At 40.7% G+C, this 25,000-nt stretch overlaps 1 pseudogene; it reads right to left on the reverse strand.

Annotated features, from left to right (window-relative positions):
• Positions 1-221: 221 nt before the first annotated feature.
• LOC129121669 (cytosolic phospholipase A2 epsilon-like) overlaps positions 222-25,000 on the reverse strand; it is a 36,818-nt pseudogene continuing 12,039 nt past the window's right edge.

Here is a 25,000-nt window from a genome sequence, read left to right on the forward strand (position 1 = left end):
AGTACAGTGGAGCAGAGCCTCACCTAGCCATGCTCCTGAGGTTGTCAATGAGGGAAGCACATGAGTTCATTAAGGAAGAGCTGGTTTTTTGAGTTTATTCCCTCCACTGACAGACAGGCTTAACATTTTTGATGACAAATGAAGTGCTATTCTTAGCATTCTTTGGCTTGTCTTCACTTCCTAATAAAATTCCTTTTCTTCTTCATCAATAGGACAATCCTTTATTTCATATTCCCTGGTGCTGGGCAGCCAGCCAAGTGCTGGGTTCCCTCTCTGGCAGGCACAGGCATGCCATGGCCATCGGGTTGTTTGTGCAGCGCTTGCTCTTTCTTGTGCTGCTTTTTCCGCTCCACAGCTGTACGCAAGGCCTGAAGAATCAAATCTTTGTTGTTCTGGACGTTGTAGTAACTTAGATTCACCAGTTTGTCAAAATTTTCCTCTGAATAGCTCAGATTGTTTATGTAATATGGGCCACAGGCATTGGTAACATCAACCTCGCCCTCTGCCATCTCTGAGGGACTACGCTTCACACCTAACAGACAAGCAATGGCTTGGTTAATTTGCAAAAAACAATTCGGGTCTGGGTGTTTCCCAGGCATGCACAATTAGTGGATCACAAACCTAAACTAAATCAGTTTTTTGCTTGACTCTGAACCGATGGGACACGGCATATGAACAGGCTGAGCTTCTATCTATCTGCTAATACATAGAATAAATGGGTTATTGGAAGGGAAGAGGTCAATTAATTTTGTTGGATTCTGAAGATTACTGGATTTCATTATGTGCCTTTAACTGCTAAAGGACAGCTGAAGATCCCACCCCTGAGGCAGAGACCTGAGGAGGTAGAGATCCACTGCTGTGTGGTATCCTCTAATCCCACGTCAGGGTTTCACCCCAGCCAGCAGCTAAGCAGCACAGCTCCTTGCTCAGTACACAGGTGGGGAGAGAACTGGAGGAGCAAAGGGAGAAAATGTGGGTGGAGATAAAGGCAGTTTAATGGGACAGAATAGGAAGAGCAACATAATTCTCATTCCAGATCCCAAACAAGAACTATTCCAGCTGCTAGGAAGAAAATTAACTCTTTCCCAGATCAAACCAGGTTCACATATGTTTTTATGCTTCCTCATCATTTGCACAGACCCTTTGGTTTTCTGACAGCTGGCATGAGGGAAAGAGAGCATTAGCAACTCAGAAATGGTAGGTAATACTGTCAGAGAGATTATCAGAAAAACATGAGAATTTTTCTGTCAGCCTCCAGTGAGACCATTACACGGCCAAGAGGGCATTACTGTAGGAGACAAGCACCCTCCACAGTCACAGATACCTGCACCCTCTGAGCCATGGCAGGGGAGTAGGCACTGGGAAAAGTCAGAATCTCCCTGACAGTACATCATGCATTTGGGGAATCTTTTCTACCAACATGGATCTAACAATATCAGTCAAAGGGTTCTGATTTTCCTTGAGGGGTCTCTCAGTGTCCAATAGATGTACTCCTCTCAGCTTTGCAGACAGAGTTACAGTGAACTGGTGCCACTCAACTGAAGCAGTCTGTGTCCCACAGAGAATTCCCTTTCTACTTGATTATGGAATAGCTTAAGAGTGCAGAAGTTAAGCAGTTTGAGTATGCCAGTTTTACTTGTTTACTGCCCAGACTCTAAATTCCCCTTCTGAACAAGCTGATGGATGAACTGCCTATGGAAAAACTGCCTGTTCATGTGATTATACTAAAACTTCACATGCTGTACAATTTAGATCTGGGCCAGGGCATGGTACTGAAGCCCTATAAATTAAGCTGATCTCTGTGCCTGTCACTAACAAAAGGCAGACATCCTTTTCCAGCCTCACAGGACCTTCTGCAGCATCCATCCTGCTGCTATGGAGGTCAGGTCTCAGCTGCAAGGTATCAGTCCTCCCAAAAAATCTGCCTGCACAGAGCCCTTTCATGACAGCTCAGCTGACCCTTTGCTTGAGGGGGCATGATGAGTACCCCTCTTTCTCTTTCTGTTTAGTCTCATCTTGCAGCTACCAGCTGAACTGGTTGGACAACACAAGTTTGCCTCAAGTGTATGCAATAGGCAGATACTGTGCAGGTCTTCAAATGAATTTTCTTCATACGTAGCAACACCCCTTTTTAGACTCGCTGATAATTTGTGTTGACATTTAACATCTGCACATCATCAGATGTACACCTGATAGTAGATAACTGACTGAGGCTAGGCATCCCTCATTTCTGGAAATTAGTGGGGGGAAGAAGGCCAGCAAACTCCCTCACAGAGCAATACACAAGAGCAGTTCAGTATAGAAGAGCAGAACAGAAGCTAAATCTCAGTTCTCCTTCTAATTCTTTCTTCTTTTTTCCTTTTTTTAATTTTCTCTACAAAAGGAAACTGCAGAAAGCAACTTTTGGGCTATCTCATCAGTGGTGAGAGCTGGAGTAGAATGGTTTGTATACATGCATAAATACCCTTAGTCTATTTGAATCCTGTTCAAAACCCCAGTTGTACACCTCAAATGTGCAATGAAGTCAATCAACAAAACAAAAGTACCGTATTATCTTTTACAATTTACTTTATATAAAAGGATAAGGATTGATACAATTGGGACAATAGTTTCTGCATTTGTTTTGGTTTTAAATTGAATGTACCATGTACTAACACAGAACTTATGGCTTTCAAGTATACTGTGGGGCTTTGAAGTGAACGCACAATCTGAGTTAGGAATTTTAGCATCTGGAGAAGGAGTAACTGAGGCTTTGGTAGCAGGAGAATATTATGGCATGTGGGATATGGTACCAGGACTTAGAATTCATCTGTTTAGAAGTGACTGGCAATATTGCTATTGACACTCTTTAAATTTCAAAGGGAACAGACACTGTTGGAATGGCTCAGTGTTGTACTTTCATCACTTCACTGTGCTTCACTGTTACATTTTCATCACTTTGCTAGTTCATACTTTTGTTTTCAAGGTTATCTGCCTAACTGTAAGCCAGGGAACTATTTTAAACAATGAAATCCATAGACTCCTTGGAGCATTCTCTAACAGGAGAGGATGACAAGTATGAGAGGAAATTACCCCTGCTAATTTCTGCTACAGCAGATAAACAAAACATTGTTTTCCTCAATTAACTGCAATCTGCTTATGAAAAGCCAAAAAAATCTGAAGAGGAAAATATGTGCCAAAGGCTAATCCCACATGATCCTCTACTGTCCAGGAAAAATTACATATTTTAAGTTTCTTGATATGGTTCATATCTAAGCAAAGAGAGTTCAAGTTTGTAATTACAGTGTGATCTGAAAACCAGATATTATCCAGTAAAAAAGAGGAAGAAAGTGGCCACTGGCTGTTAATGTGATGGGTAACTGTTAACTTACCAGGTGCTTTGTATTCCCTGAAGGTGTCATTTACTAGAGGGAAAAATATCACAATAGGTGTTTCTGGGCTATCTTTATCACCAACAATGTAGCATTCCTTCAGATGTGGAGTTTCCTGATCATCTGGCACCTTTGTAGGGAAAGGAATTCCCTGTTTCTCGAAGTATTTAGAGGCATCTTTGAGGGGCTTGTTGCCACAATAGGAAAACAAAACAAAAGAAAACATCAGGACATATGGGAAGAACTTTGAATTTGACCAAAATCTAATTTCACTGGGAATATTTGTGGGGTAAGGGACAGGTTCTGACAGATTATGGTACATATCCAATTTAGGTCTAGGTTGAGGTTGTTTATGGAGCCAAGCCTTGGAAGGCCAGAGTTAAGTGAGATGGATCTGACTCCACATGTCTCTGAAAATCTACACTGGCTATGTTTCACATTTGGCTATGAAAAAGTTGCCTTTATACAACTTTTTATTCCTAAGGAATTTAACATTCCTAAATGCAAACTGTTGTTGCATTTATTTGCATACCTAGTCTTCTACATCAAACCTATTGTTGCAGTTATATTGTCCTGAAGGTACATTTTCCCTTGCACAGGAATATGTATGATTGCATTGAGAAATATTAGTCAATGTTTAAAGGCAATTAGCTTCATTCATTCTACTTCTGACTGCCTTCAAATCAGCTAAGACCACTTACATGTAAAAAGGGGCAGGTATAGTTTACTAAATGATTACTTCCTGATAACATTTGTACTGTTCCATAAAGATATGTGACCCCCAGTTAACAGCAAACTGTTAACTTATCAACACTTCCCAGATATTGGGGAAAAACAAAAGTTTCTATGAGTAGAGGACCAGCCATTCTGGGAATTCAGCGATGAAACAGAGAAGTCAATGAAGAAGAATGTGCAAGACTCACCCCTGTCTGTGAACCTGAGCTGTAGTTGAAATGCAAAATGACATCCACTTTCCTTTCTGGCCTCATAAGGGGTGGGTAACTGGTAGCAAAGGCAAATGCAGTATCAATCAGGATGAGGTAGTCTGTTGCTGTTGTCAGGTGGTTGGGCTGGGAGTCCAGCTCACAGTCTAGGAAAGAAGCAAGTTTTTTCAGAGAAAGTGCCCAATGCAAGGGAAGTGCTGAGGAAAGTCTACTGTTAACAAAAAGGGACTTCAACTTTTCTTGGGTCCTAGACCTACCTATCTAGCTGATGGCTGCAGTTCAGTAATTTCTCAGTTCCTCATCTGGCTTCCTCTTTTCACTCTTTACTCTGCAATTTCTTTGGTTTTCCTCTGACTAAAAGGGATTAACTTGGGGCTCAGAAGAGTAGACAATTCATCTTGTGTGTGACTCTGATCAGGTTGGTGTGGTTTTTTTGTTTTCTTTTTTTTTTTTTTTTTGTCTTTTCTGTTAATATGAAACAAATTAAAATGGCACCTCGCTCTCTCTCAACACAGTAAAAGGACTAAATGTGTTGGGTGCCTTGCTCACTATGAGAACCAGCACACAGCTAGAATTTTAGATGGAATAACTGGTGCCAGACTGAACAAAAAAATTCCCTACCTGGATGACAGGGAATACTGTTACAAAGGTTACATCTTACTTAGATGTAAAAATGTAACAGGAAACAAAGCTCCCTGCCAATCCCTTGAGCATGGGTGACTAATTGGGACTCTTCTCACCTATCAGTTGTGGGACTTTATGAATTTTTTGAAGAACTTAGTTTGAAGCCTCTCCTGATGACTAATTTTATCTTTCAGTGACAAACAGTGTCAAATACTGTCAGAACAAAACAAAAAAGCAGTTAGCTTGATAACTTTTAAAGGATTGTTTCTTTTTCACAAGGATGGTTTAAACGGTAATTCAAAGCAGGGTGTTGTTACCATACCTTTCCACTTGGAAAACTCGCTCTCTAGGTAGTTGTTGTTTATCTGGAGGCCTTTCAGGAAGTTATGGATTTCTGAGGCTGCTGGACGTAACATTGCAACATCTCGGAATATTTCTGAAAAGCTGTCAGGAGGACAAACCACTCGAGTATCAAGCTCATTTGGTCTTGTAGGGAATAGGGCTTCATCATCTGCAGAAGAAAGAATAACAGCTTACATATGTGAAGTCAATCTGTGCAGTCACCTCTTAGTTTAGTATGTTTGGAAAATTTGGACTTCTTTCTCTTTTTACTTGCAGGATTTTCACAAATCTCATGGGTTTTTTAGCTAAGCTTTGAAAAATCCCTTTCTTCTTCTCACTTCACAGTGATAAAAGTTTTTTTTTGCACTGCAAGACCCCCCCTACTACAAATTTCTTTGCTCTGCTATGGTTTTATCTATTAAATAGAAATTTTTTGCTCTGCTATGGTTTTATCTATTAAATTGCACTTAACTGTGTCTTCCTTTGCTACTCCATGCCACATATTCTCTCTCAGACACATAAAAAGCCACCCAATAACAATCTCTCAGCCACACAAATATAATTAATGTTCCTCACTAGCAAATACAGAATTCTTGATTTAACAACCAGAAATGACTCCCTTGCAAGTGCTAGAAGATAAAATAAGTAAGCCTTTTTGAAATACTTCTCTTCCTTGTCATCTTTTCTTTGTAATGTGTTTGTCTTGAGTATTTGTCCTTGAAATCTGACCCTGCAGATCTTTCTTAATTTTGTATCATGTTTTGCAAATCTCATCCTTATGACTAGTTTGGAATGACTTCCAATAGTACTGAAGTTTGTGTCAATGATTTGTAGACTTCAGAGATTCAAGAATGTTGTTTGCTCCCATTTCTCTGACGCTCCAACTTCTGAGAGAGGAGCTAGAGGGTTGTGGAATGCTATGTGAGTATCCTCCATCTACAAGGATATTTTTCTCTAGTTTTACCCTCCTGCTCAGAAAACATCTCATAAGAGGGTCATTGTCTCTTTTATTTTTCTGTGATGGATCCTGTGGGTTCTTTTCACATACAACTGAAATAATTGCCATATGTAGTACATGGCATGAATTTCCTTCTGGTTTACATGTGGATAATGGAATTGCCTGAAGAGAATGTTCTAAAAGGGCTTTGAAAAATTCAGTAAGAGAGCAGCAGCACAGAGGGAAAAAAAAAAACCCAAAACCAAAATAATCACATAAGAATAGCCCACCTATGTCAGTAATTTTGTCTCGTGTCCATTTGTGCCAGAAGTCTTCTGAATTAACAGATATATACCAAGCATCCATGAGATTCAAGGAAAATACACTGCTCCAGATCCCTGTGGCATAAGATGTATTTGACAAAAAATAAACAGGTTGCAAAGGAATTTGATATAAAACTTTCAAATAACTGTGTCACTGGACACTTCAGGGAACGGGGGCATAAATGTCCTTTAATCATTCTAGAGAAGGTAGGAAGAAAGTGCCAAGGTGTAGAAAGAGGGTGGTGATCTGAGATGTAACATGACATCCACTTTCCTTTCTGAACACAGAAGGGAAGACCTGGGTCCTTACCAGAAACTGCAGCCAGGGACAGAGAGATTCTAAGTTGCTTCTTTACGCCTCATGATTAGCTGTAGTGAAATCTCCACACAAGCAAAAAGTTTCAACTTCTCAAAAAACCCCCTGAAGCTTCCTTTTTCCTTTATGGAGTTGGTGGAAGTAGAAAGAACAATGAGGCAAGAGATTGCTTTCGCAAAGGGAAGAAAGGTTTCCTTACTGCTTTCACTTTTTTATGCAAGATGGAAAAAAATATAAATATTACAACCTATTTGCACTCTGAAATGGAAATTTTATCTTAAGAATTAATCAGGGCTAGATGTGGCAGGAATTTTGTAGATAAAAAAGCGCATTTTAGAGACTCAGGCTGCAGAAGAAATGGATGATTTAACTTAGCAGCGATGATACACAACTTTTTGTTGCTGACAAATATATATATGTATTGCAAAGGTCTCATGTCAGTACACATAACCACAGCTGAAATCAATAAATCTGTTAAGATGAATAAGATCACAGAGAAAATGAAAAATCCTGCAGATTGTGACCTGTTATCAGTTCTGGTATTTTACCATATAATGCTCCTGGTAGATAAAAACACACTAAATGTTTAATTTCAGAAGAGGGGTTTGTGCAGGAGCAGATTATATTATACTACTTTTTCCCAGAACAAGAAATCACCTTCCAAAAAGCAGATTCTGGATTCTGGGACTTTCTTCATCAGGCGACCCATGAAGAACTCGCTGCCAAAATCTTCTGCAGGAATGAAGGCACCATATTTTGGGAATCCTACCTCATAAGGGGTGAATTCCACCCATTCTAAAAGAAAAGGCATAAGACAGACTGATTACAGCAGCAGAGGCATAATCATTTGAATAAAACATATTTGAATAAAACATGATATTGGCCAGGTTAAGGCAGACTGGTTTCTAATTAACACCCTTTGCATCAGGCATTTGTTCACTGCACATTTCACAGTGGTGAACATGCAGAACAAATTTTCCTCTTACATCTGTATATCTGTATAAACTTTTTGACAGTTTCTGTGCATAATGTGCACAGAAGTGCAGAAGTACATAGTGTCTTCTGTTGTCCTGCCTTTGACCCTGAATACTGAATTATACAAAGGTCTTAAAAATATTAACTATTAAATATCTCCTTTGAGGTGGATTAGCCTTCAGAGTATTTGTGCATTGAATTGATATCCTTATCTAATCTTAAATTGACCACAATTGGGATTAAATATTAAATGCAATTCTGGAGTATTGTTACCTCTAAAATCCTGGTCGCTGATTTTATCCTTCACATTGAGAGAGAGGTAGATGGGCAGGGGATTTTGACCCTGATTTAGCGCCTGCTGCTGATCTGTGAGCTTATGGCAGTCCTCCTGTTTTGAAAAATGACAGTAGCTCAGGACAATTGGATGACACAAAGAGCCTCCAACTTAATCTAAACCTGGGTTCTGACAATGCAGTGCATACATGACTCCAACTAGGATGCTCCACAGTTGCTTAGTTTAGAGAGGTGCTGTCATCCCTATCCTTGTCCCTCGCTTGCCCCAGCACTTCAGCACAAAAATTATCTAAATTCATATGTTGAAAGAATATGGTAAGGAGAAAATGCTATTATCCACATTTTTTATTTCACAAAAAATGTCTGGGAATGTTTGAAAAGCACTCTTGACAGAAAATATTTCATTATGAAAGAGTAAGCCCCTCTCTGACTGCCTAGGAAAACACCTTTTCCTCAGAGCTGTGACAGAGACAAAGCTCATGCAGAGTGTACAGCAAGCCTTGGCCCTTCTGCTGCAGAGCTCAGGCAGGGTGGAAAGGGCAGGATGGTTAGGGAGCAGAACCAAGGTTTGGGAGTGTGCTCCTACAAGGAGTGCTGCAGGTGCTCCCCCTCAGCAGCGCCCGTGGAAGGATGGCTGTGCCACCAGTGCCACCAGGCTTCCCTTGGGCTACTGTTGGCCAGGGGACAGGGCTCTGGGGACACTCACAGCTCCCTGCTGAGCACAACCCCAGGGAGTCTCTACCACTGTGCTATGACCAGGCAGTAGAAATGTGGCTGTGTGGGGGGTTAATCACATTACAGGGGGAATGTTTTCTCATTCTAAAGCATAAATGGCCTAGTGGGACAGAAATATTCATGAAGATTAAAATAGAGCCTGAACACAGGTCTTGATGGAAATATTTGCAGGGTGATGTCTTATTATCAGCTCAGAGATACTGTCTTTGGGTTTGTGATTTTTCTTTGCCTTGCCTTATTGTGCAGCTCTTTTAAAAGAACAGCAGGATTTTAATTCAAATATTTACATGTGAATTCACAGGATCACAGAATGGTTGGGGTTGGAAGGGCCCTTAAAAATCACTTAGTGCCAATCCCACTGCCATAGGCAGGAACACCTTTCAAAAGACCAGGTTGCTCCCCATCCAACCTGGTCTTAAACACCTCCAGAGACAGGGGGTCCACAATCTCTCTGGGAACTCACTACCCTCATAGTGAAGAATTCTTCCTAATACCTAATCTAAACCTACCCTCCTTCATGTTAAGGCCATTTCCCCCTTGTCCTACTACTACATGCCCTTCTGAATAGTCTCTCTCCAACCTTCTTGTAAGCCCCTTCTAAATAAATTAAAAGAAGTTCATACTGTAAGTTTTCTGTTATTTCTTTTCATTCTTTTCATCCTTTCTGTACCAGGTGTGATGTTAAGATCTGTATAATACAGCCAACAAGCATAGTACAATGGTATAATGGTACAATGAATGGTACTGCCAAGGCACATGCTTTAGGCATCTATATGAAAAACAAACATGCAAAAAAACTATTTTGCATAAGGGCGGTCAAACATTGGCATGTGTTGCCCAGAGAAATTGTTGAGTCTTCAGCTGTGGAGATATTCAAAGCCCATAGTTTAGGGTAGCTGGCCCTTCCTAATCCTGCTTGGACAAGAACTCTAGAGGTCCCTTCCAATCTCAACTGGTTTTTGATTTACTGTCTTTCCTCACTGCTGTATTCACTGGATATTCAAATCTGAAGAGAAGGGTGCTGTTATTGTACCTTATCATGTAACATGGTTTCAATGATGAGTCCCCACAGGTCTGTGAAACACAGCTGATGTCCTTCCTGTTTCCTCTGGCACAACTCTTCCAAATAGTATTTCAGACGATCAGGGGCAAAACAAGTAACAAACTTATTTTTAAGAACATGCTTTCGGGCATCATTGAGGGTTTCCTTGAGATCCTTTTGGGACCAGTCAGGATCTTCATACAAGTTTGACATGGTCCTAAAAAAAAAAAAGAACAAACAAAAAAACCCCACAAGGAAAAGTGTGAGTTCTGAAACAGAGCTTTGGGAAGTTATGGAGGTTTGTGTTTTATTGCTTCATTTATATGAAAAAGCAACATGTGTTTGGTACTATCCACATATTTAATTAATTTCAAATGTGGGAAAATACTGAGTGAAAGAAACAACAACAAAATAGAAGCAGAAAAAGAAAGCCTTTTCTAGATAAGATCATATAACTCAAGATCACTCCTTGATGTCAATTATGGAAAATTCCTGTGTTCTTATCTTGCTCTTACCATGTTGTTCCAGATAAACCAGTGATATATGAGACACAGTCCAAGACATTCATTTCCTGCACACTGAGGAGGTGAGCATACATGGCTGTCAGAGCTCTGGTTCCACCTCCTGTGGTCATGATTGCCACCACAGGTACCTGTTCAATCCCAAAATACATGCATTTAGTGACATGGCCTGAGAAGGGACAGAGACTCTGATTAGAAGGAGAAATTTACAGCACTGATAAAGTAGTGAAAACATGCCACCAACGTGAAGAACGTGAAGTCCAACGTGAAGAAAAACCTGAATTAATAATGGGGCATGTAAGGAGTAAGAAATACTTCATATTTTCCTCTGTCAAGCAGCTCTGCAATAGAACATGAAATCCATTATCACATTTTCAGTACTCTGTTTGAAAACCATTAACACAGAGCAGAAAAAAATTAGAGAAAGTGTTACCTTCTTTCATCTGAATCAGATTATTATCAGACCAGAAAATATCAGTGCTGTCTCACAATTTCCATGTGGGCAATAATAACTTCTCTTTTCCTGAAGTTTGCTGAAACTATTGTACAGTTATTCTACAGGCCATAGTAGAAATGTCATGACTGATGGATTTAAGAGCACAGGCCAGTTCAGAACCCCTGAAAGCAGAGGCTGGTGACACCATTCCCTTTTAAAGTTTCTGGAGGGAAAGAGGAACCATGCTCACTCCACCTGCTACATATGTATTAACAGTACTAGGTATGCAAGTGAGCTGCAACTACTGGCTTCTGTGATCATACAGAAATCCAGGGACTTCTGGGCAGTCTTAGAAACAGAATTAATTTATAAGCATGAATTGGCTTCTTTAACAGTAAAGACAGTTACTGTGCATTGGAGTGAATGAATGTCATATACAAATCAGAAAAAATATAGAGAGATTGTATGTTCTACAGGGACGTATGGGCTCTACATCTGAGGGGAAAGGAATGACCCATGGCTTAGTGCTGGCATTGAAAGGCAGAGTCTTGTGTCTGAAAGGTCCAGCTGTGCAAGAAAAGCTGAACTCAGTTTAGGTCCAAACAAGAAAAATTTATCATGTCTGCATTTGAGTTTAGGCTTCACACTACAGTCATATGTGCATAAATAAAAGAAGAGACACCTGATTTTCCCCTGCCTTAAAATTTCTGTTATCAATCCTGTTTGCTGAGCAAGATGAAGTCAGACTGGCAGCGAGCTATGCTCAGACAACAGGACCCTAAATGGGGGCACAAATGATACACAAAATAAAATCCAGTTTTAGTCGTAAGGGAAAGAAGTGCTGGATCCACTGTTCAGATCTGGCCAAAAAGAAACTTTGGCCTTGGCTCTGAGAGCACCAAGCCCTTCTCTATATTATAGGGCAGACTGCTACTGAACACAAGGCTAGATTCTCTAGCTTCAGGGCTACAGGCTTTTTATTCATGTTAGTGATGAGTACTCATTCCTTTCCTAGAATAGAGAAAAGAAGTCAGCCACTGAGAAAAGAACTCAGCTGTAGCTTGCACATGAAACTACAGGGTTTCCAAAATAATGTTACCATCAATGCTATGTTTTGACACTTATCTGTGCAGAAAGCAGAGAATAATTATGTCTCAGATACCTCATCGTCCTGCAAGTCCTCTTCCAGATGGAGAATGTCCTTCAAAGCAGCTGCAACCACCTTCTTCCTCTTGCGAATGAAATCCTGTTCCTGGGCACACAGATCAAACCCCAGGCGTACATCTAGGTCTTCCTGGCTGCAACAAGGATCAGGTATCATACATCACATTTGTAGTCTAAGCCAGCATCTTAATTGCTTTACTTCATAAATAGACATGCCTTCACTACCAGGTCTACATAAAGCATAGGAGGAAGATATTAAATGTTCTGTTTTTTTCTTGGAGAAAAACAGTCCATCTGCCTTTGAACTGAAAGGAATTTTTTTTCTCCCTGCCAAAGATGCCTGGAATTAAAATGGCTACAAATGGCAGCCGTTCCTTTTCAGACATAAATCCAGAAGCCTGCAGAGGGCAGTGTTTCAAAGGTGGCTTTTAAAAGTTTTGTGAACTTCCACTGATACCTGCGAAACGTTCTACTGAAGTCGTAGATTTGCATGATCAGATGTTCTTTTGATGCTTAAAAGCTCTACATTTGTGGTTTGAAAGCTGCTGTGAAAATCTTGCATAGGCTTCTAAGGAAGAATTCAAATGACGGCTGTAAACTGTGTGTATATTTCATAGTATATTTACTGAAAATAAACATCATGATGGAAAAAGCACCTACTTTTCTGGAAATTCTCTTCTTTTACAATATGGAACATAATGTAACATAGCCATCTTATAAATTTTACTAAGGCCTGAACAATATTCCAAAACACACCGTGTGTTTCCTCCTTTAGAAATGAGCAATCACTTCACTGAGTTTATTTACATGTATCTCTTTGAGTAGACATTACAGCAATAAATGCAGGTACATTTATTATTTCATTTTTTTTTTCACATCTTAGAGTATCCAGGCACTCTGATTTTGATCTTTCAGTGGAAGAAAACAGTTAAAGGGACCTTTTGGGAAACAGAAAATGTTTTTTCAATCAGCTTTGAAATGTTGCTTTTATTGAGAATCTCCATTTGGCAATAAATAGTAGAGATATCAGCATGTCTACAGTAGCCCTTGCCATGTAATATTGATTGTAGCACAGTATGAATAGAAAATTGGTGTTTTCTTTATAAAACCTTTTCTTAACTCCCTCTCCCATTACAAAAACTCTATTGCTGAAAATCTTTGCATTATGTACTAAGTGTATTTTTTTTTAATAGTCTGAAATAAGGATGGACCAGCATTCAGGACAAAGGCGGTAGTAACAAAGAGATTGGAACTTGATTTACAACTATCTAAATACAAAGAACCAAGGGGAAAACAAGGCAAAAACCACGGGTGTCTTACCATTTTTTCACCTTAAGGAGCAAATCAAATTTTCTGTGCTGAAAATTGAAAAGGTAAAATGATGAATATTGATATTTTGTTTAAAATAGTCCCTTTCCCCCACTCAGACCAAGACACAGATCTTTTGGGTCATCATTATACCTACAAAACTCTGAATCTCAAAAAACTGAGATCTCTTCTCAATATTTCAATAGTAACCAGAGATGTGCACTGATTTAATAGATAAGACTTTAGTACACTATCATCTGTAGTCCCCATGTTATCTCTCTCATAAAACTCAGTGTAGCTTGCCTGATACTAGTTAGCTGCACAAATAAATACCAGAAGAGCTGCAGTGCTACAGCTCACCTCCCTGGAAGGATCCAGCACTGAAGATGGGTGCTGAAACCAGAGTCTTTCACACAACAACGTCAGGTACAAGGGGAAGCCCAAAAGGCTGAGCACCCCACACATGTGGCTCAGGTTTGCTTCCTGGGACAGTGTGCCAGGACTCACCACTGTGTCCCAGTGCACCCAGTCACCTCCAGCCTGGTTAGTACATGGACAGTACAAGGAGCATGAGCAACAGCTTAGATATTTTTCTTCTTCCCCCTTTTCCCATGGATTTCCCATTTTATTTTGCTTCAAATAATTCACTTCACTATGCATTGCCCTAGGTTGGAGGGAGGTTAGAAAACAACTGTCTCTGTAAAAAGAGAACTGGCCCTTGGTTTCTGCTTCATGCAAATCAGAAAGAATTTTAAAAAGCTTGCAAAGGATTCCTCATGGCCAGCAGACACTCACCTCACCAACTACTTCCTGCTCGGAGGGGAGTGACTTCAGAGGGATTGTCAAGGGGACACTTCTCCTCCTTGGTCCACATGACATGCAAGCACACTGAAAAGGAGCATGGAGTGCTTTTTGGTTAAAACAGAAACGTTCTCCTCTTGCTCCCTATTCACACATAAATGTCAGGTCATAGACTTGTCTATGTTGTCTACCATGTTCTGGGGTAACATACAAAGGTGGGAAGCTTCCTCTTCTTTCTGAGCACAACATCCAGGGAGGGTTGCTTGTATCTGGCATAGTGGAAGAAAGTGGGATCTGGGAGAGGGGAGCGGGAGTCACAGCCCACTGAAACTGTCTGAGTTTCTTCAAAGGATCCTCTCACCGTAAATGTTAGCTCATTCTCTAAAACAATGAGAGAAAATGCATACACAAAGTTACTTATAATTGTAAAAAAGAGAGAGAGAGGAAAAAAAGAAGCAAAAGGTAGCTTTGAATAAATTCCTTCTCCACTTCCTTTGTATTTGGAAAACTATCTTCTAAAAGTGATCCAAACCCCAAACATTTCAGGTGACTGTGTCATTATAATGTGCTGAGCAAGGAGTCAGATGGGAACGTGATATGGAAGGCACTGAATTTTAGGTTGCTGCTTTTCTGTTGCAGTTTCATCATGACACAGTGAATACAACCAGGTACTTTGCATGGTAAATCATCCTCATCCCAGGCCAAATAATGAGCTGAAGAAGTTCTCAGTCCCCTAAAATAAGATCTGACTCTTATGAGCAGCAGATGACCCTATTTATATGAATAGTTCAGCTAATCTTGCCAGTGTGCATTATGCATGCTCTGAGATTGCCTACCAGATCCAGCCCCTCAGGGGATGTGGGCAGAGGAGCTTCTAGACTCTGAATCTTGACCAGGGTCAGGCAGGAGCCAGCTGCTGAGTGGCTAACCCCTGAAAAAAATGAGGTGTTTCTGTGCACATGCGTAAGTTGAAGTGACAGAGATCCTGAGCAAAGTTAATGCTATAATATAACTATAATACTTGAGAAATTAAGCTTCTTCAGGGTTCAGCAGTACTGCAGCAGAGGTTTGCAGAATCTCAACTTGGGTTTTAGATACCTTCTGTATAATCATCTGATTCTAGTTGTTTCTAGTCTGGCACAAAACTCCCCATGAAGTCAGAGCCCTGAACTGCTGCAGGACTGGTGACATTCCCTACTGCAAATTTTGTACAAATCACCTTAGATGTGACCAATTAAAGCCTTAGTATTTTGCTGATGCAATGTCCAGGCCTTGTTAGAGACAGTAAAATCACCAATAATTATTTTAAGAAGTAATAATCTTACCTGAAAAATGCTTCTTTTGCCTCCTGCTGTCCAAGTGAATTTCCAAACAGGCTTCTTCACGACACTATGGTAGGTGTGATGAGGACAGATTAGATAACTCACTAGCTAATTATTATCTAATGAGTTATCTAATTAGATAGCTCATCCAGCCATCTCACCACCAGTGCTGACAGATGTTGAAAGGATCATTGTAGGAAAGGTCATTGTTTGAAGGGGGGAGGCCTGCTGTGTTGGACACTTTTGCCGGACACAGTGAATGTGAGAATTAATTTATTGTTGCATAAGAAGATGGTACTATGCTAAACACGTTGTCATTTTCAATGGATGCAGACAAAACAAGTGAAAATTATAATTTTGATCTTAGAAGGCACCTCTAAGATCATGCTGTTTTCCTTAAAGATAAAGCTCCTAAGAGAAAGTATCACTAAAGAATGAAGATCTGCAATGTTTCCCTCACTGACATTATAGTCAGCTGTGGTAAGGAATGATGTGGTAAGGAAAGAATATAAAAGAACAAAACATTATTTTACCACTATTGCCCCATTTGTGATGATGGTTTCAGGAGTACCCTGGCTGGAAAACAAAAACAAACAATATATATTTTATAAACAATATGTTCTGGATACTGTCCTGAGCAGGACACATTATTCTCTCTAAATTTTTTATTAATATTTTTTTTTATTACTCCTTCTTGTGATTTCTGTAAGTATACTCCATTGACACTAGATGACACATAATGACACAGCAGAAATTATTAAATTTCCAGGTGCCTTATAGCACCTGGAACAGCCTTGCAACAGCCTTAGTAGCACAGGCATGACACAAATTGGGTAGCAACATTCTCCTCAGCCATGACTTTCCCAGAAAACACTGTCCAGTGAATCTGCAGACTTACTGCAGTTAGGTTTGCCAGCCAACTCTGAACTATGTAAGTCAAAAATCTTAAGAGAAAGTCACAGAATTAAAAATTATCAACTCTTCTCCACATCATGGCATGTTCCCTTTCATATAATGATTTTTAATGCACATATTAAGTCTGGAAAAACTTGTCTCTGGCTATTAAGGTGGTACTGGATCTACAAAAGGTTTCCCTGCACTAATGCAGAACTCCAAGCTGCCAACAGTAATGGGGTTTTACTCACATGGTCTCCAATAAAAACTCAACTTCCAGCTCCTCCTTCCCCTGAAAATAAAAAAAAGAAGCTGTCTCAAGTAGCATATGTAGAGGTTACCAAAGTGACCTTAATTTTTGCAAGCACTGTGTCATTTACCTTTAATGAGTAAAAATATTCTGTTTTGTACTTGCTTTTATCATTTTATTAAATGACAGAGGCAGCTTCTTCTTCCCAAGGAACTCAATTGTACTTGAAGAATGAAGGGTCTTTGGTGCTTGTAAATCTCCCTAACAAACCTATTTCACACTTTCTTCTCTGCCAGCTGCCATGTGCTGGCAGAGAAGAACATGATATGCTAAGGCTTAGTGTTTAGGAAAATATTGTAGAAACAGGCCATTTCCCCGTGCTTGCATTGTTTTGGTTTTTATAATCTTTGTGAGGATTACATAAACTGTTATTTTCTATCTGGTTATTGAAAGTGCAAAGCTTCCCTAAAATTGCATCTGCTCTGGAGCTTGCGAATTTGGCCATGACCTGTGCAAAAGGAAACCAACAGGAATTTGAGAAGGCCATCTATTTTGTCACTGATGCGCAGTTTCCAGGATGTTAATAAATTTTGCTACATCTTTACCACCAAGCTGGTCCTGGTGGTAAAACCAGAAGAGACAGTACACCTCTTTAACAGAGGGGAGAGAATGGACATCAAGGCATGTCTGACAGAAGTCTCACCTCTGGGGTTAGTGGGAATGCTGTAAAAACTCTTTCCCCAAGGGGGATTTTAGCAACATCAAAAAGCACAATTGCATGGTCGTCATCGTGAATGATGTCATCATCAGAAACAGTAATTTCCAGAACATTCTAGGAAAAGAAATGAAAAATATCCAGTTCACTGGCATGTATGGCATACAAGAAATATGACATTCTGCAGCTCTTCCAGGCTTAGAGTCTGCTTTACAGAGAGGAAATAGAAAATAATTGATGAAAAAGTGTGAGAAGGGAGAGTAAGAAAGCAAGTATAAAGAGCCAGGTCTTAGTCTTATCAATTAAAGCTGAACTGAGATCTCTTTTGAGTCAGCTGTTACGCTTTTAAATAGATCTCATAAAAAATGCAATCTGCTAGGGAGGAATATGGATTACCAAAAGCCCTATATTGCTTTATATCATCAGGGGCAATAGAGATTACTTCATATCAATAATCACTCTTCTAGATCCTTGGACCTGCTGCTTTCAGCCACCTGTTCACAGGTATTTGAGTGTAGTTCAATTATCAGCAGCAAACTGAGTAAAGATCTTTATCATACAAGAATTTGGATCATCTCCTGCCATTACTTCATGTCCTTTTAGAAAAAATGAGTTTTTCTGTTACAGTGTAATTTTATATTTTCATTTCAGTTTCCCTGTGTTGTCGCTGTCATGGGTCCCATCAGCCTTCCCCAAGGAGGTCAGACTTTCATTACCCATATGTAAATAACAACAGCTATCTGTTAGGAGTAAATTGGGTTCCAGCAAAGCCAGAATTGCTTTGCTTCAGCTTGTGGGGGGAATTTTAAGTAAACTCAGAAATGCACTAGAAGATACTTCTAGTTTAGGGGTCTGGGGCTAAACTGAAAGACACTGCACAGAGATTAGATGAAAAAGAGAGGTTTTGGGTTGCTTACCTTGACTTTTCTCTGTATCCAGAAGTAAAAAGTTTCATTCCACACAGGATTTCTGCAGTTTTTGATGGTTTTGGTGTGGAATATTTCATCTGAAGCTGTTGGCAACCAGAGCCTCACATAGCAATCGGATTGGCTTACTGTAGAAACACAGGCAGAAAGTATCTGGCAGAGGAGGCATGATACAAGAAGTGGAGACATTGAAATGTTCTATCACTTAAACATGGGTGAGAGATGACCAGTTCTTTCTGATAAACATTGGCCAAAACCAGGAAGATAAAAATCACACTGCTGCATAAAATTATTTTGTTCATCTCAACACTATTTTTAATAAGCAGTGTATTCAAACAATTATGCATAATCTTATACATTCAAATAAAAAATACAATCCTAGCTAACAAATAGAGTAGTGTGCATATTCAGAAGTCTTATATTGCTCCATATTAACAAAATTTGGCAGGCAAAACCAAGACAGAGGCAGCACAACATTAATTTCAGACCCTGAGAGGGATTGCACATAAATTGTCTCTGTAGCAGTTGAACTTTGCGAGAAATACCAAAAGAATGAGGTTTAAGTCTGATTCAGATAGTAGATGTCTGACATACCTGGTTATTCACTCTTTATGACAGAAAATTAATTACTGCAGTGACCTTGATCCTCATCTCCCTAGGCGAGGTAGGAAAGGAGAGGCCTACCAGCAGTACAATTGCTGCTTCAGGAGCCTTTTCCATCAGCCTTGGTGTTTGCTGATGCTAGAAAGACCAGGAATCTAATTCCTACTTCCCATTTCTTTCCACCTCTCTTCACTTCAGGAAAAGTGAAGTGGCGGAAAGGATTTGCATCTTGTGGATGGAGGGAGTGGAGTGAGGCTGCACTTGCTCTAAGTTACCATCTCACATAGATCCTGAACCAAGTGAACACCAAAGAGATTCTCAGACCTTGTACAGGAAATTTTCCAGTGGCAGCTAGAAGGGTTGATCCATCCTGCTCTGTAAACACAGGCTTTTGCCAGAAAAGAGGAGGAGTCTGGTGCCATGGCAGTCAACAGAGAGTCAACCTCACAAGCAGGGAGAAGAGCACCTACCATCTGTAAGCATGGTACAGGTCTTGAGGCAGCTCCTCAAGGTTTGAAGCGAGTTCATCCCCATGTCTTTGTTCAGAACACATTGCTTTGGGGTATTTTGCCTAAACATAAGGTGTTTATTTTTAGGGGCCTGAAATCCAGAGACCCTGTGACTGTGACATCCTCAGGGGAAGATGCCTGTCGATTAGGGAGATCCCCATGTAACACTTCATGATGTATCTTGAAGGCATTTCTTGACACTGTCAGGAGTTTTCTCTTTAGAAGGTAGTAGACTTGCCTGTCTTTGAAATTATTTCCACTGAAAACAGAATCTCAGATTTTAACATGATGGAGGTGACGGGATAATATATTGACTTTGGCAATTACCAGTACAATACTTAATTTATTAGGAGTGGGAGGGCTCTGTTTGTTGATCTGTCTGATAACTGAAAGTTCTTCCCTCCCTGTGCTGCCTGACAGCCTGCTGAGCTGTGAGGTACTAATCCTGATAAATGGTATCACTGCCTCTGATCTACAGAGCCTGTACAATAGCCAAGAACTAAATGTGGCTTCAGGGCACCTGGAGCATCCCTCCTCTCATTAATGCCAATGTCAAGTGTTTCAAAAACATGAATCCAGCATCTCCAAAACTGCCAAAGTGGATGAGGGGGGGATGTAATTCAGAAATTAACATTTCTGAACTGATTTAATGCAAAGTCCTTCACAGGAGGAGGCAAAAATCCAGCACCAGGATGGGCTGAGGGCCGACCAGCTGGACAGCAGCTCTGCAGAAAAGCATCTGTGCATGAGAGGTTGAACACAAGCCAGTGAGCTGTCCTGTGGCAAGCAAGGCCAGCAGCCTCCTGAGCTGCATCAGGAGTGCTGCCAGCAGCTGGAAAGGTGGTTCTTCCTCTCTGCTCAGCACTGACAAGGCCACATTTCTGGGTTCCCCAGTACAAGAGAGGTAAGGATATGCTGAAGTGAGCTGAACAAAAAAGTCCAGAAAGAGAACGGAGGAATGGATCATCTGCTCTGTGGGGAGAAGCTGAGAGAGCTGAGACTCTTCAGCCTGAAGCAGAGAAGGCTTATGGGGTCTTATACATTTGTGTAAATACCTGATCAGGGGAGAGGAAAATTAATAAGTCTGAGTCAGACCCTCCTCTGTGGTGCCCAGTGAAAGGTAAAAGGACACAAACCAATATGCAGGGAATCCCACTGAAACATAAATAAAAATTTAACACCACCACACACTGTCACAGATTGCCCAGAAAGGTTGCGAAGTCTCTACCCCTGGAGATGTTCAAAACCCCAACCTCTGAACAACCTACTGAAGCCAATCCTGTGTACGGCAGGGGTCTGGATTTCACAATCTCCAGAAGTAGCTTCAAATCTCAGCCACTTTGTGAGATTCTGCTGTAACAAGGCTAGTTGGTCACAGACCTTGAATATGGGGTGAGGTGATACCACTAGGACATAGAACATTCTCTTCCTGTGAAGAAAGGGGACTACGCCACATCTGATTTTGCCACAATTCATCTACAGTCCCTACCAATGTGGAGATGTTATTGTTTTCCATAGGATTCCTGTGATTTTCTGTTTTCCTTTAATTTTACAGACAGTATTCCCATGCTGTGGTTCTAACTGAGCTTAAGTGTTTCTGTAGAAGGGGCACTTCACTTGAACTGAGGCTAAACTGTGAGGCAAACAGTGAGATAAAAAAAAAATAATAACAGGATAGTTGAATGTATGCTGAATACTATGATAATTATGATACCATTATTATATGGCAGCCCTTGAAATGACTAATCACCTTACATTGCTCTCTCTTATCCCTGAAAAAACTGAAGGAGAGCTACTGAAAATGTTCCAGTTTATTCATTGCTACCTGAGAGCTAATACAAAAAAATTCTATTTACATTTTCTTCATGCTCCAGTTGTAAAGCAGTTGCTGGGCTTTGTTAGCAGTTTCATGCCATGCCAGGCCCTTACTTTAATGCACGTGTTGCAACTTCCCTGATGACATAATGTCACCTCATGTGAATGCTGAGACATTTGAACTCACAGTCTCTCTGAAAGTCAGCACTAAGTGACCCTGGTGTCCTTTTCCAATTTTCAATTGGAAATTTTCTGATTCAATTTTTATGATGGCGAGACTGCTTCTCAACTCTATCTGACAGCTAAAGATCAGTTAAAAATACAAGACCAAAAGAAGAAGTTCAGAACTGCAGGTATGTGTGCTAGTCTGTGAGAGTACAGTTCTGTGAGGTGCACCTGAGATGAGCCATCATGTGCTAAAATCACTCATCTCTGTCACAGGTAAGGAGAAAATTACAGCGCTGAAAAGCAAAGCATATAAGAAAAACTAGTCTCATAGGAACAATGAAGGTAAACTACAAAATCCTATCTGTCCTGTTACTGCATTTCGTAACACCAAAACAAAGAAATAATTTTCTCCTAGTGAAATATTCTTCACCTGCACAGACAGGTTCTCCTTGAATCCTAGTTTACTGCAGTTCACCTAAGAGGAGGAGGAGAAGTGCTCCCATTTCTCAATTGCTGGACATGATCTTTGGGAACATTTTCCCTCACCAGCTTAGTACAATACAAACAGTATTGAGGATTTACCTCCTACTGCTGTCTTAGAGGGGATTTGGACTCAGCTAAGAGCTCTACCAGTATTCTGGTGCAACACTCATTTGTAAGCACAATATTGCTCTCTGTGGCTTACTTGTGGAAATAACAAAAGCTCATAGGTGAACTGTGCTTAATCAGTGATGTCTTTGGCCAGGGATGAACAGAGTCCTCTTGTGAATGAGCCCTTTACCCAGTCCAGCCATTTAAGTCAAATGGCAAAGTACGATTTTCTCCCTGGAGCAGATTCAGGGGGTTCAGTATGTGCTCCCAGCTCAAAGTTTCATACCCTGGGTCACCTCCTGTGCCACTGTGCTCCCACTGGCACCACTTGCTTCCTGGGACAGGGCCATTAGTACCACCTGCACTAGCTGTAATCTCCCTATATTTTTTTTTTTTCACTTATTTTCTGTAGCAAAAATAACCCTTAATGTCTCTGGAGAATGACTCTGATTTGCAAAGGTTCCAAGTGTACTGTTGCAGAACTAACTCATTTCCTCTGAAGGGATAATATAAAAGCTTCCACAAAATAATTTCATAAGACCTTAGAGGACATAGTCTCTGAGCTCCTCTTTTATAAATACACGAGATCTCTCTTCATTCAAAGGGGAAAAACCAAAGGAAGATCTGAAAACAGAAGGAAGAGTTGAGGAAGAGGAGTGATTGTTCTGACATCCCAGCTAAGACTAACAGGTTTGTTTGAACAACTGAGAAGGTTTCCACATGCGCCAGTTTTCTACATCAGAAAATATACTGGAGTGCAGTCATGTTTCAGCCCAACACCAACTTTCCTGCCTCAGCTCTGACAGCCTCTTGATCTGGCAAGACTTCTCTCAGAGAAGTTACTGTATCCCAGAAAAAAAAGCACCTTCAACCTGAAGCTCACTCTGGGTAATTTCTTACTGGGACACAGAGCTCAAATTCACCCCTGCAGTCCAGGGAAAGCATTGCAAACACTCAGCACCACTGAGGCTAAATGTGTCAAGCCAGACCTGACACCACCACTCTTCACCTCAACTGTGTTAACGAGCCTGAACATGCTCTCCAACAGCAAAGGTCATCTCTTGGAATGTGGAATCAGCTGGTACCCACGTAGGCTGCCACTGCTTCAGACAGGAGTACAGACAGGTCACACAGACCTCTTTACTCAGGTCTTCAGGATCAGGTGAGATCCAGTGGAGTCCAGCAGAGCTTTGCTCTTTCACATGGCACTAAGTAATGGTGGAGAGATGACATAACTGCAGGTCTGTTCACCTGTGCTAAGGATCTGGAAGATGTTTTCTTCCACTTCTGTTGACTCAGGGCAAATTCCCTCTCAATGCCTGGGCTTCAGGCATGCCAGATGGGGCAGATCCCCTCACTGATCCTCTGTTTGTCTGTGGGGCAGGTGTCAGATTCAGCCACGGGGTTTAGAGGCTGCCATAAAACGAACACTAATGATGGTGAAAATGGGCCAGGCTGGGAGCTTGGTGCAGCTCTATGTGGCCACCCAATAACTTACTTGTTTAAGGAGAGCAGCTGGAAAGTGTTGGAGAGTCTGTGCCACCATGGTCCTCCTCTCCCATCACCCAGCTCCTTTTACTTTCTTTTGGGAAACACTGGAAGGGGTATCATCAGCAAGAAAAGAAGCTAATAGACTATTTTCCCTGTCATCCTGACCAGATATTCTTCCCACATAGGGGGAGCTCTGTAGAAGAAGTGACACTATGAGTTAGGAAACATGAGCTTTTGTAAAAGCTCTAGCACTGACTTCCAGTTGAGAAGGAGCAAATGGACACACCAGTGACCATTTTACCAAAGGCTGCATGCAGTCTTGGACTGAGGAGGGGAATACCACTGCAAAATAGACACCAGACTGCAAGAGACTCAAACTTTAATGGGATTTATTCCTTTCTAGTCCCAGTATCACCTTCACAGCCAAGCTGCATAGAGCACTGGAGCCTGGTGATGACACTCAGTACCTGCAGAGCAGCAGGATGAGTGTAAGTGATCTTATCTGGGTGCCTTTCTCTCTAGTGCCCACAGTGAGATCAGGGACTGCCAGAAATGTTTGAGTCTGACCCATGATTACTAATTGGCATAAAGGTTAGTTAGGAGTACAGTAAAAAATAATTAGCTCAGGTTTGTCAAGAGCATTTGCATGGTAAGATAAGACAGAAACCAATTATATGTAGCATGAAGCAGACGCTGGAGAGCAACATCACTCGTATGGAGGAGACCACAAAAAGGGTGGGGTGACCGCAGGGATATGAAAAGGGCCAATTGACTCATTCAGGAGGAGTGAACTGTTTTCCTCTTGGTTTAATTTTTTATTTGTGTGCCAAACTCCATCAGCATGTGTTGTCTACAGGCAAAGGTGTAACACAGGCAAAGGTGTAACATCAGATTTCAGGATAAACTTGAATTTCATCCCAGGCTTGTGAAATACACATCCCATGAATCTTGAGGTGCATATTTTTAAAAAAATCAGCCAAGATTAAGTTGGGTGCATGCGATCATGAGGAATATCAGTGGAAATATACAGAAGTAGTGTTTCCTGAAGCCAGGATTTGGCAAGTAAGTCAAAGAAAAATGTAGAAACTCTATGACCAAATGACCTGGTGTGACTGCACTTGCAACAAACAGAGAAAATCATGGAATGGAGCACTGCACATGCTGAAAAAGATGGGAAGCCAGCATTCAGGTAGAAAAAGCAAATCAGAAGTGGCTGCACTTGATTGAAAAGGTGGCTTGCTCCTGGATTTGATACAGGGAAACTCAAAATTTAGGGAAGTCTGACATATGTTATTACAAGAATTGCCAGTCTTCCACAGATATTTCACAGTCAGATAGCATCTGTATCAGATGCTTCGGATCAGTTTTCCAGGGGAAAGATCATATTGCTGAAAAAAGGCTATCTAAATATAATTTTATTATTCTCATTAGCACACAGAAGCATGTCTAGTTATTTTAGTTTTCCAATATTTCAAATGCATTCAAATGTTAAAATAAAAACGCTAAGCTAAAAGAACATCAATAGCAGTGCAAAATCAAGCACTTAAAAGGTACAATATATCTTTTTTGAATTGTACCTAAGT

This window comes from Agelaius phoeniceus, chromosome 6 (assembly GCF_051311805.1).
Source record: "Agelaius phoeniceus isolate bAgePho1 chromosome 6, bAgePho1.hap1, whole genome shotgun sequence".
NCBI classification, from domain to species: Eukaryota; Metazoa; Chordata; class Aves; order Passeriformes; family Icteridae; genus Agelaius; species Agelaius phoeniceus.